Source organism: Rhipicephalus microplus, chromosome 1 (assembly GCF_043290135.1).
Source record: "Rhipicephalus microplus isolate Deutch F79 chromosome 1, USDA_Rmic, whole genome shotgun sequence".
NCBI classification, from domain to species: Eukaryota; Metazoa; Arthropoda; class Arachnida; order Ixodida; family Ixodidae; genus Rhipicephalus; species Rhipicephalus microplus.
In genome coordinates this window covers 68,578,223-68,589,639 of record NC_134700.1, presented here as the reverse complement: position 1 = coordinate 68,589,639, position 11,417 = coordinate 68,578,223, and the positions used below count along the sequence as shown (strand labels likewise).

At 46.9% G+C, this 11,417-nt stretch overlaps 1 non-coding gene across 1 annotated transcript; it reads right to left on the bottom strand.

Moving 5' to 3' along the window:
• Positions 1-1,687: 1,687 nt before the first annotated feature.
• On the bottom strand, positions 1,688-1,806 carry LOC119178810 (5S ribosomal RNA). Its single transcript, XR_005110779.1, has one exon. It is a non-coding gene; the product is annotated as a 5S ribosomal RNA (ribosomal RNA).
• Positions 1,807-11,417: the final 9,611 nt, after the last annotated feature.

Below are 11,417 nucleotides of genomic sequence, written 5' to 3'. Positions count from 1 at the left end.
GTTTTTTATTTTTCTTGGCGCGCTCCAAGGAGGCGCGCCGCTCTTTTGGTACCAAGGGTACCATTGTATCCATTGTCTCCTCAGAGGCACTGGGTGCCCGCACATGCGAGCTGGTGGTTCGGATTTTAGGCCTCGCCTGGTGAGGGGAGGCCTTGAAACCAGAGGACCCTGGAGTCTCCGGCCTCAATTCGCTAGGAGGCGGAGTAGACTGAACTACTGCCGCCTTGGGGGCAGGTGCCACAGCCGTCGGCTCGCTCTACGCTGGCCGAAGGAGTGGCGAGGGCTGGTGCGGCGTTGCCCCCTGACGCGCCGCATCAGCATATGTAGCGCCATAAAATGGCGACACTCTTCGTCTTGCTTCCTTGAATGTGATATTTTCTTTAATTTTCAATGTGATGATTTACTTTTCTTTTTTTCCAAAATGAGCAAGACCGTGAGTATGCGGCATGATTTCCGCCACAGTTCACACAGTGTGATGGTTCTTCGCAATTGTCAGAATTGTGGCCTGACACTCCACATTGTGCACAAGTTTGGTGACCACGACAGCTTTGTGAGCCGTGGCCATACTTCTGGCATTTAAAACAACGACGTGGGTTAGGTATGTATGGTCTGATCGACGTCTTAGTGTACCCTGTTTGAATACTTTCTGGCAGATTACTGGAAGCGAACGTGAGTATTAGGTGTTTTGTTGGTGTTACCTTGTTGTCTCTTCTAATGGTGATCCTTTGTACATTGGTAACATTCTGACTCTTCCACCCCTCCAAAAGTTCCTCTTCCATCAAGCCGCGCAAATCAGCATCAGATACTACTGCACGGGTTGTGTTCATGGATCTGTGAGGCGTTATAGTGATGGGAGTGTCACCAAAAGTTGAAAGATGCTGTAGCTTTTCAAACTGTTCTTTTTCTCGAACTTCAAGGAGGAGGTCTCCGCTGGCCATTTTGGTAACTTTGTACCCGGCTCCTAGAGTTTCTGTGAGACATCTGGCTACTACAAAGGGGGATACAGTTCTGGCTTGCTTGCTGCTTATCTCACTACGTATAACATGAAAATGGGGTAAATTTTCAGTTGATCGGTTGAGAAATCCTGTCTTCGGTGCGTACGCGCTTTAAGGTGGTACGATCACCTAATAATGGGAATGCTCTATGCATGCCAGTTTAATTTTCTTCAGAAGCGTTGGCGGCCACCCACCACGGAGCCCAACGAGGGGACGCTACAAGTTTGCGGGTGCTAAAACCTGCAGACGCCAGCCGTACAACGCTACTACAACCCAATGCGCCTAGACCAAGGTAGGCTATTTGCACAGGGTTAACCCTAGCCGCCAGGAAGTTTGCAAGTAAACAGAAGAGAGGAGAAGACAGGACAGATAAAAAGTGAGAGATAAAGACGAAGATGTAGGGAGAGAGAGATAAGAAAAGGCGACTGCCAATTTCCCCTGGGTGGGTCAGCCGAGGGGTGCCGTCTACGTGAAGCCGGGGCCAAAGGGGTGTGTTGCCTCTGCCGGGGGGCCTTAAAGGTCCAATCACCCAGCGTCGGCTCAACCCCCAGGATCCTCTTTTCCTCGGACACGGCAAAGCCACGCACGGCTAGGCGTGGGAGGGAGTAGAAACTCCCCCGTTAGCTCGGGTCCATGGTGTCGCTACACACCAAACGCCTATTTGCGCAGGCGCCCCTGCGGGGAAAAGAAGGTGCCATCAGCACTCGGTGTTCCCAGGTGGTCTCCCTCCCAAGTACTGACCGAGCCCAATGCTGCTTAGCTTCGGTGATCGGACGAGAACCGGCGCATTCAGCATGGTATGGCCGATGGCATATACATATATACATATATATATATATATATATATATATATATATATATATATATATATATATATATATATATATATATATATATATATATATATATATATATATATATATATATATATATATATATATATATATATATATTGTTACGGTGCGATGCCTTTATTTACAGGAGATGATCAATGCGAGAGTCCAGGAATCTGGCCGATCACCGCTCGTGCCAACCTCGTTCTCTTCTTCTTCCACGTGCCCCCTCAGTATCGTAGCAATTCCCTCTTTGCAGACGATGCCCACCGGGCGAGTGTTAGGCTTCGTTATATAGCGTTTTAGACGGGCAACATGAACGACGTTGGCCTTGCTTGAGCGGCGGCCAGTTAACAACAGCTGAGATATCACGTACGTGGCATCGCTGAGACGTTCCAAGACAACAAACGGACAGGTGTAGTTGGCCAGAAACTTTTGGCAGAGGCCGCGCTTGCGAAGCGGCGTCCAAAGCCACACCAAATCTCCTTTCTCAAACCATACGTGCCGGTGACTTCGATCGTAACGGTTCTTGGAGCGTTTCTGTGAGACGAAAGTTCGAAGACAGGCGATGCGCCGGGCCTCTTCTGCGCGGCAAATGGTTTCTGTGAGAGTAGTTCGATCAGTCTCGGAAAAAGGAAGGATAGTGTCAAGAGATGTGAGGGGTAGGCGTGCGTAGAGCAGATAAAATAAAACTGTATCTAGTTGTTTCGTGCTGTGCAGTGTTGTAGGCGAAAGTTATAAATGGCAAAATCGCGTCCCATGTTTTGTGTCCAGAATCAACATACATGGAAATCATGTTCACGAGAGTCCTATTTGTTCGTTCCGTCAAACCATTAGCCTGCGGGAGATACGGGGTAGTGCGACGAAAATGGCACGACGCAAGGCGAAGGAGGTCTTCAACTACATCGGCAACAAATTGCCGCCCGCGATCACTGATGATGACACGGGGGGATCCATGGCGTAATATAACGTGTGACAGCATGAACTGTAAAACTTGAGTGGCCGTTGCCGCAGGAATCGCCGCAGTTTCGGCGTAACGTGTGAGGTGGTCAACGCCCACAATAACCCATTGGTGGCCGTTCGTTGATCGCGGAAAAGGGCCGAGCAGGTCCACACCTACGACGTCAAATGGTGAACTCGGGGTGCTATGGGATGAAGTAGTCCGGCTGGCGGAGTTGTAGGACGCTTGTGGCGTTGACATTGCTCACAGCTCGCAACGTATGCAGTCACACTTTTACGCATATTCGGCCAGAAGAAGCGTTCTTGCGTGCGATAAAATGTCCTAGAAAAACCCATATGGCCAGATGTTGGGTCGTCGTGCATTGTTCGAAGTACGTGTTGTCGAAGACTTGTTGGCACAACTAGAAGTAGGCGAGGGCCTACGCCGGAATAATTCTTTTTGTAAAGAACGCCATCCTTTACGACGAAACCACGTTGACCGTTGGTTCCGGAAATGAAGAAAGAAGCGAGACTGTTGTCATTGCGTTGCTCTGCTCGAAAAGTTGTTAGGTCAGGAAACGGAGTATCCACTACAGCCAAATATTCATCGAAGTTGTCAGCGTCACACTCGGTTGTCGGAAGGGGAAGTCGTGAAAGGCAATCGGCGTCGGCATGACGACGACCGCTCTTGTAACAGACTTCAAAGTGGTGTTCTTGCAATCGTAACGCCCAACGAGCAAGACGATAAGATGGGTCCCGTAGTCCAGTGAGCTAACATAAAGAACGGTGGTCCGTGACAATCGAGAATCAGCGTCCATAGATATATGGGCGAAACTTGTGCACGGCGAATATGACCGCGAGACATTCCTGCTCTGTGACAGTATAGTTTCGCTCCGGTTTACTTAAACAGCGACTGGCATAGGCAACGACGTATTCAGCAGCTCCATGGCATTGGACCAAGACGGCGCCAATACCTACACCACTGGCGTCGGTATGAACTTCTGTGGCAGCAGATGGGTCATAGTGGCGAAGTACGGGCCCTGACGTAAGAGCAAACTTGAGTTGCGAAAAATACGACTCGCATTCCGCTGACCACCGAAAATGTGCGTTCTTGTTGAGTAGGGACGTCAAAGGGTAAGCGAGGTCGGCGAACCTGGGCACGAAGCGACGGAAGTACAAGCATAGGCCCAAAAAGCTTCGCAACTCTCGTACCGACTGAGGTTGTTTGAAGCTGCTGACTGCTGCGACTTTCTAGGGGTTGGGTCAAACGCCATGCTTGTCCACCAGGTGACCGAGAACGAGAGTCTCATGGCTGCCAAAGTGACACTTCTTAGAGTTCAGGGTGAGCTTAGCTCTCTCAAGGCAGGTGAGAACAATGTCTAGACGATGGTTGTGTTCATCGAATGTACGGCCAAAAATTATAATGTCATCCAGGTTGCAAAGACAAACTTCCCACTTTAGTCCACGTAACACAAAGTCCATGAAGAGCTCAAACGTGGCTGGAGCGTTGCATTGGCCAAACAGCATTACATTAAATTCAAATAGACCATCTGGGGTTATGAAGGCCATTTTCTTTTTGTCATTCGGGTGCATGGGGATTTGCCAATAACCAGATCTCAAATCCACGTAGGAGAAGTACGATGCCGAATGTAAACAATCGATGACATCATCAATCCTGGGAAGCGGGTAGACATCCTTTTTAGTAACAGAGTTGAGCCGTCTGTAATCCACGCAGAATCGCCATGTATCATCCTTCTTTCGGACAAGAATCACTGGGGCAGCCCAAGGGCTACACGACTCTTGGATGGCCCTTTTCTTTAACATCTCTTCTACCTGTTGAGTAATGACCTTGTGCTCCGCAGATGAGACACGGTATGGTTTCTGCCGGATAGGGTGAGCGGATCCTGTGTCAATCCCATGGCGAGTACGCGACTCGCGTACACTTATTTGCTCTTCTTTCTGTGCAAAGCCAAATATAGTAGCGTGCTTCGCAAGGACTTCGACCAAAGCTTGACGTTTTTCTGATGATAGCGACCTGTTTACCATACTCAGAAAGTTGGCTTCTGTATGGTACGTTGCACGAATAGGATCTACTCTCTCGTCACTTAAAGATGCAATAAAACTGGTCGCATTTTGTTCGAAGCGGGCGAGTCGCATTCCGCAGGGTAGCATAAAAAGTTCATTTGAATAGTTCGACACCCATAAGGCCGATCGGCTATCACTGATCGACAGAACACAATGTGGAATGAGCACATTTTTCTTGGCGCAATTGAAAGGAATGGGCTCCACAAGAACATCAAACTTTCGGCGTCCGAGGCAGAGGCGTCAACGCGTACGGTCTTCATCGAGTTGGCCGGCAAGACAACATCCTCAATGACGGTGATAGATCCTTGACAGCACCTAGGATCGTCAGTAAAGGCCGATAGCATATTCTCGCCAGCACCGCAATCAACAGTAGCCCCGCACTCGCGTAGAAAATCGATGCTCAAGATGATGTCATGGGTGGAGCTGGTCAGGACGGCGAATTCAGCCTCGAAGACCTTGTCACCCAAAGTGACACTAACAACACACACACCGATTGGGCACAATGTCTCCCCGCTCACAGCACGAAATGATGCACAACTGTCCCAGCGAAACATCACTTTATGTCCGAGCCACAATTTGAAGTTAAGACTCATCACTGAAACAACTGCTCCAGTATCTATCAAAGCCATCGTAGGAAGCCCATCAATAAGCACGGGGACCCTATTTTGCGTCATAAAAACGGGTGGAGGCATAGGCGGATGTAGTGACAAATGTTCGGTGACCTCACCTCCATTGGCCGCACCATCTAGTTTCCCGGAGGCGGGGAGGTGACGCGTCGACCAGGAGAAGGGGAACGGAACCGGCGTCTAGTGGGGGGCGTCAAGCTTCGCCCGGAGGAAGGTGAGTCGTTGCGTAAATTCTGGTGGAAATTGCGTCCTACATGTGTAGCACTGTGGGTCGTTTGCTGGAAGCCGTCCCCAACGTACGCGTCCCGCATTGAACGCTTACCACCGCTCCAGCGGTTTTGTCGAGAAGAAGCTGATGGTCCCTCGAAGTAGCGTTGCTGGGGGCGACGCCTTTGACCACAGAATCGAGCCACATGTCCACGGAAACCGCAGTTATAGCACACAGGGGCCTCACGCACGTCGCCAAACCTGTGCCAACCTCGTTCTCTTCTTCTTCCACGCGCCCCCTCAGTATCGTAGCAATATATATATATATATATATATATATATATATATATATATATATATATATATATATATATATATATATATATATATATATATATATATATATATATATATATATATATATATATATATATATATATATATATATATATATATATATATGGTATGGGATATGGCACAATGGGAGCGTTGTCAACAAGGATAAATTTATTTATTTCCCAACAGTTTCGGGAGGGGTCATCCCTTCATCAGGAGATGAGTTATACTGACATGGACTTCCAAACTTCGTTGCTGCCGCGTCCCTCTCGCCTTGAAAGATGTTTGCGAGAGTGAGAGGGAACTAAAAAAAGGGATAAAAACAAAAAAGGGGGAGAAAAAAGACGGAAAAGAAAAAGAAAGAAAGTAAAAAAGGAAGAACCACTGTCAACACTGAGAACGAAAACAACTGTCCGTGTACGTGCACATACGGTTCATATCACGTGCTGTTCAGTTCTTGACGTGTGTCGGGCCACCCAAGATTGTCGCCGCGGTGCCGGGAGGGTCCGTGACAGCGTGCGTAAAGAAAGGGTTTCCCGTAATGGGTCGGTCGGCGTGCGGCGTGCGTAAAGGAAGGGTTTTCCGTTAATGGGTCGGATGGCTCTGTGTGTCGGATGGCTCTGTGTGTCGGATGGCTCTGTGTGTCGACACACAGAGCCATCCAGGGCACCAGCAGTGACGATGTCGCCACTACCACCAGCGAGGCCAGCGAGCCAGCGAGTCCCATCAGTGAGTCAGAGATCGGCGGCAACGGCTTGCACGGCAAACTCCAGTGCCAAACCCACTCAACACCAGGGAGCCGAGGGACACAAAGAGCCATCCAGGGTCCCAGCAGTGACGACGTCGCCACTCCCACCAGCGAGGCCTTACAACACCAGGTGGACAAATGCGGCGAAGACCAAGGCGGCGGCTTCCAAATGACACGGGGAAACAAAAGGTACGGGCAGTCTTAAACACGCATGGTCCCACTCATTTCTATCGATTAGGAAAATCATTGAAAAGCGGGTGCAATACGAAAAACACGTGGAACAACTAACCAAATATTTATCTCACGAAATTTCACCTAAGGGCCTCCGCTTAGCCTGCAACCCCTCAATGTCTACACTAAGTGAAGCAGAAAGGAGGAAGTGGGAAAAAATATTACTAGAAGCGTCCTTGCAACTGACTCGGGTCATTGCGGACCATAGTGAGCGTATGGCCACCGAATACAGTGTCATGGAGACCACGCAGAAATCGGTATCTAATATCGGAGAGCATGAGGCAAGAGAACTGGAAAGATATGAACTAAAAGAAGAGAGGCGAAATTTCAGTAGTAAAAGATAGAAAATTCAAGCGGGACTGCAGTGCTCCACTGCTCTGCAACAGGAAAATAGGAATGAGGCCGTACAAGAACGCCAGGGACCACCCATACCACAACCTAACTTTGAGGAGAAAAATGGGAACTCGAAACTACAATGCAATCCTAATCAAAACATCCTTACTCTCGAATATGACGCTGACACTTCCGTGCCACGTGATAGCCAAGAGCAGCCAAAAACTTATGAGAAAAATGTCCTCAATCTGTCAAACACAACGCTCACACCCGCTCAGCTTCAACTTTTGTAGAGAGGCTTAACCTTTTGTCCATCGTCCGGTAGATTCAATGAATTTGAACTGTACCAAGACCTCGATAACTTTGCGCGTAATCTCCGCCTTCGTGAATACTTTCATGATCGCAAGGACTGTACGGACGAGAATAGAGTGATTAGTGGTGACAAATCATGGTGTCCGGGTGAGCAGAGGGACAAACACCTCGATATGTATATATCAGCAGTTCAAAAAGATATCATCAGAGCATATGAAAAAATCGGCCATTTCGAAACAACATATCAAAGTCAGAACGAAGGGCACTCGATAAACTACGAAAAAACACTGAAATTACTATCAAACCGGCTGATAAAGGGGGCTGCATGGTAATTCTAAGTACGTCGGACTACCTAAAGGAAGGGAAACGACAGCTATCAGACACAAAATTCTACAAAGAACTTCCAACGGCCCTGACTCCCGAATTTGAAAGGGAGATAAAAGTAACCCTAAATAATCTCCACCGGGACGAGAAAATTACCGGCAAAATTTTAAAAGCAATGTTATCGGCCCATTCTGTTCCCGGTCGATTCTATTTGCTCCCCAAAATACACAAGGCAGGTAATCCGGGACGTCCGATAGTATCCAGTAACAGCACATCAACAGAAAATATATCAGAATTCATCAATTCCTTAATAAAAAACATCCCCCCAAATTTTCCCTATTACCTAAAGGACACAAACCACTTCATCTGCGAAACTTCAAGTCTCGACATCCCAGGCAGCAGTTTTCTGGTGACCATGGACGTCTGCTCAATGTACACCAACATACCCCACCATAACGGAATAGTGGCTATGGTTTCTGAATATGTAAAATCTGACTCATCAACTAGTGTAAGTGGCGAGGTACTGTTTACACTTCTTGAACTTGTACTAAATTATAACCATTTTGAGTTCAATGGCAAGCATTTCCTTCAGGTCAGTGGCACTGCAATGGGCACGAAAATGGCCCCAAACTTCGCGAGCACCTTTATGGCTTCACTTGAAATCCCATTCATTGAGGGACGCACCTTGAAACCTTTCTACTACAGAAGATACTTAGACGATATTTTTATGATATAGAACCATGATGAGGGAAGTCTTTTCCACTTCATAGAGGATTTTAACAAGTGCCACCCGTCAATAAAATTCACGCAGAAAATTTGCAAAACTAGCATTAACTTTTTGGACGTCACTGTCATGGTCGAAAATGACCGCTTGTCAACAAACCTTTACAAAAAGCCTACAGACCGTCAAATGTACCTACATTTCAACAGCAGCCACCCAAAGCATTGAAAAACGGGTATTCCATATTCTCAGGCCTACCGGTACCGAAGAATATGCACCGATATGCGGGAATTCGACAGACACGCGGAACACCTAAAGGATTCCTTATTGAAACAAAATTATCCGGAAGACATTATTGACGATGCCATACTACGTGCTCGCAACGTGAACAGGAATGATATAATTAAGGGACCAAACAGAGTATGTAAAACGACTTCCCAAACGAACCTGGTACTAACTTACTCCTCATCAGCGCCACGAATCAACAACATACTTTCCCGCCATTTTAACATAATCAGGCAAAGCGAACGACTAACTTCAGTTTTCGCGAAGCCACCTCACGTGGTGTACCGCCGGGATAAAAATCTGAAGGACATTCTTGTCAGAGCAAAGACAAACACCCCCAAATTTCAATCAGGCTGCCATCCTTGCGGAAAAGCTCGATGCAAGGTATGCCCACAGATGGTAACAACACGTGAATCCAAAGCGAACTTCTCGTATTTCAAATTCTGCATAACTGAAAGCCTTAATTGTGACTCCAGTAACATAATATACATGCTACATTGCAACATCTGCGGACAAGAATATATCGGCCAAACAGACACGCCATTTCGACTGCGGTTCAATAATCACCGGTACCACGCCACTTCACTGCCGAAGCTACCTTTATCTAGACATCTGCGCCTGCCAAACCACAGTTTTGGAAATATCAGCGTAACTCTTTTGCAGTCCGGTTTCTCAAACAGACGCGAGCGCGAACAGCGTGAGGGATATTTTATTTTCAAATTTCGAACACTAGTAGCCGGCATTAACGAGGAACCCGGAAAACTCAACTGCCTCCGAGAAGTAATCCAGGAGGAAATTGGTGACAAAGATTGATAGCTGGAGACCATGCTTTTTTCTGACTGACTCGTACGTGTACACTGTCCTTTCTTGTTTTTTGGTTTTCTTTTTTTCCTTTTTCTTCTTCCTTTTTTTCTTTTGTCCACATGCACATACAAAGTGTTTACGTTCGCCTACCACTTGATGACCATTGAAGGGAAACGGACGAAGATTAAAGGTAAAATGCCGACCGACCCATTAACGGAAAACCCTTCCTTTACGCACGCCGCACGCCGACCGACCCATTACGGGGAAACCCTTTCTTTACGCACGCCGTCACGGACCCTCCCGGCACCGCGGCGACAATCTTGGGTGGCCCGACACACGTCGAGAACTGAACAGCACGTGATATGAACCGTATGTGCGCGTACACGGACAGTTGTTTTCGTTCTCAGTGTTGACAGTGGTTCTTCCTTTTTTACTTTCTTTCTTTTTCTTTTCCGTCTTTTTTCTCCCCCTTTTTGTTTTTATCCCTTTTTTTAGTTCCCTCTCACTCTCGCAAACATCTTTCAAGGCGAGAGGGACGCGGCAGCAACGAAGTTTGGAAGTGCATGTCAGTATAACTTATCCCCTGATGAAGGGAGGACCCCTCCCGAAACTGTTGGGAAATAAATATATTTATCTTTGTTGACAACGCTCCCGTTGTGCCATATCCCATGCCTTCACGAAGACTAACTGGCCCATTGAATTATTACTCCCACTATATATATATATATATATATATATATATATATATATATATATATATATATATATATATATATATATATATATATATATATATATATATATGTGTGTGTGTGTGTGTGTGTGTGTGTGTGTGTGTGTGTGTGTGTGTAAAGAGAGAGAGAGAAAGAATTTGGGGTGTCTCACTCCCGCATTGCGCGCTCAGTGTCTTTCTTCATCTTGTATGCAGGAAGGCGGTGCAATGCAATCCCATAGTTATTAGAAAACTCATGCAGCTCAAGTTTCACAATGAGATGACTGAGCACTTCTTCTAGATTTTCATTATCTGTAACTGGTAAGACATGAATTGCTAGTTTGGACAATCAACTCCATTGGCCAGATTCGTTTCGCTCCTGTTGTATCGATGCAAAATTGAAGCCTGAGCCTCCTGTGGTGGGCGGGAGCCATACAGGATGGAAAGAAACTAGTAAGAAAGCTGCTTCCACCACCCAGCTGCTTCGGGCATCGATGCCCAAACTGCGATGCCTGTTAAAATCTTAGGTGCATGTTTTGGCGGAGGGCATTGGAACTGTACTTTTCACAACTGAACAAAAGTTATTAATATTAAACTGATAATAATAATAATAATAATAATAATAATAATAAACTCAGAACTTCGGCACTTGACCGAAGCAGCGAATGCGATAGCAACACATCGTACTGTTACACGAAGTAAGGCAGGGGTATTTCGGAACCATACGAAATGTAGTGAACACGTTCGAATGTGCGTTGAGATGCAGCGTTTATCGCACGTGCGGCAGCACGTTATTTCTGTGCTTGGGCAGGTACGCGAGCCTGCCTCGCTTCAATGCGACTCGCATTCCGATGGAGCTGTTCCGCAGGTGTTCGTACAACATGCGATAACATCACAAAGGCCGAACTACATACAGCGTTTTCGCC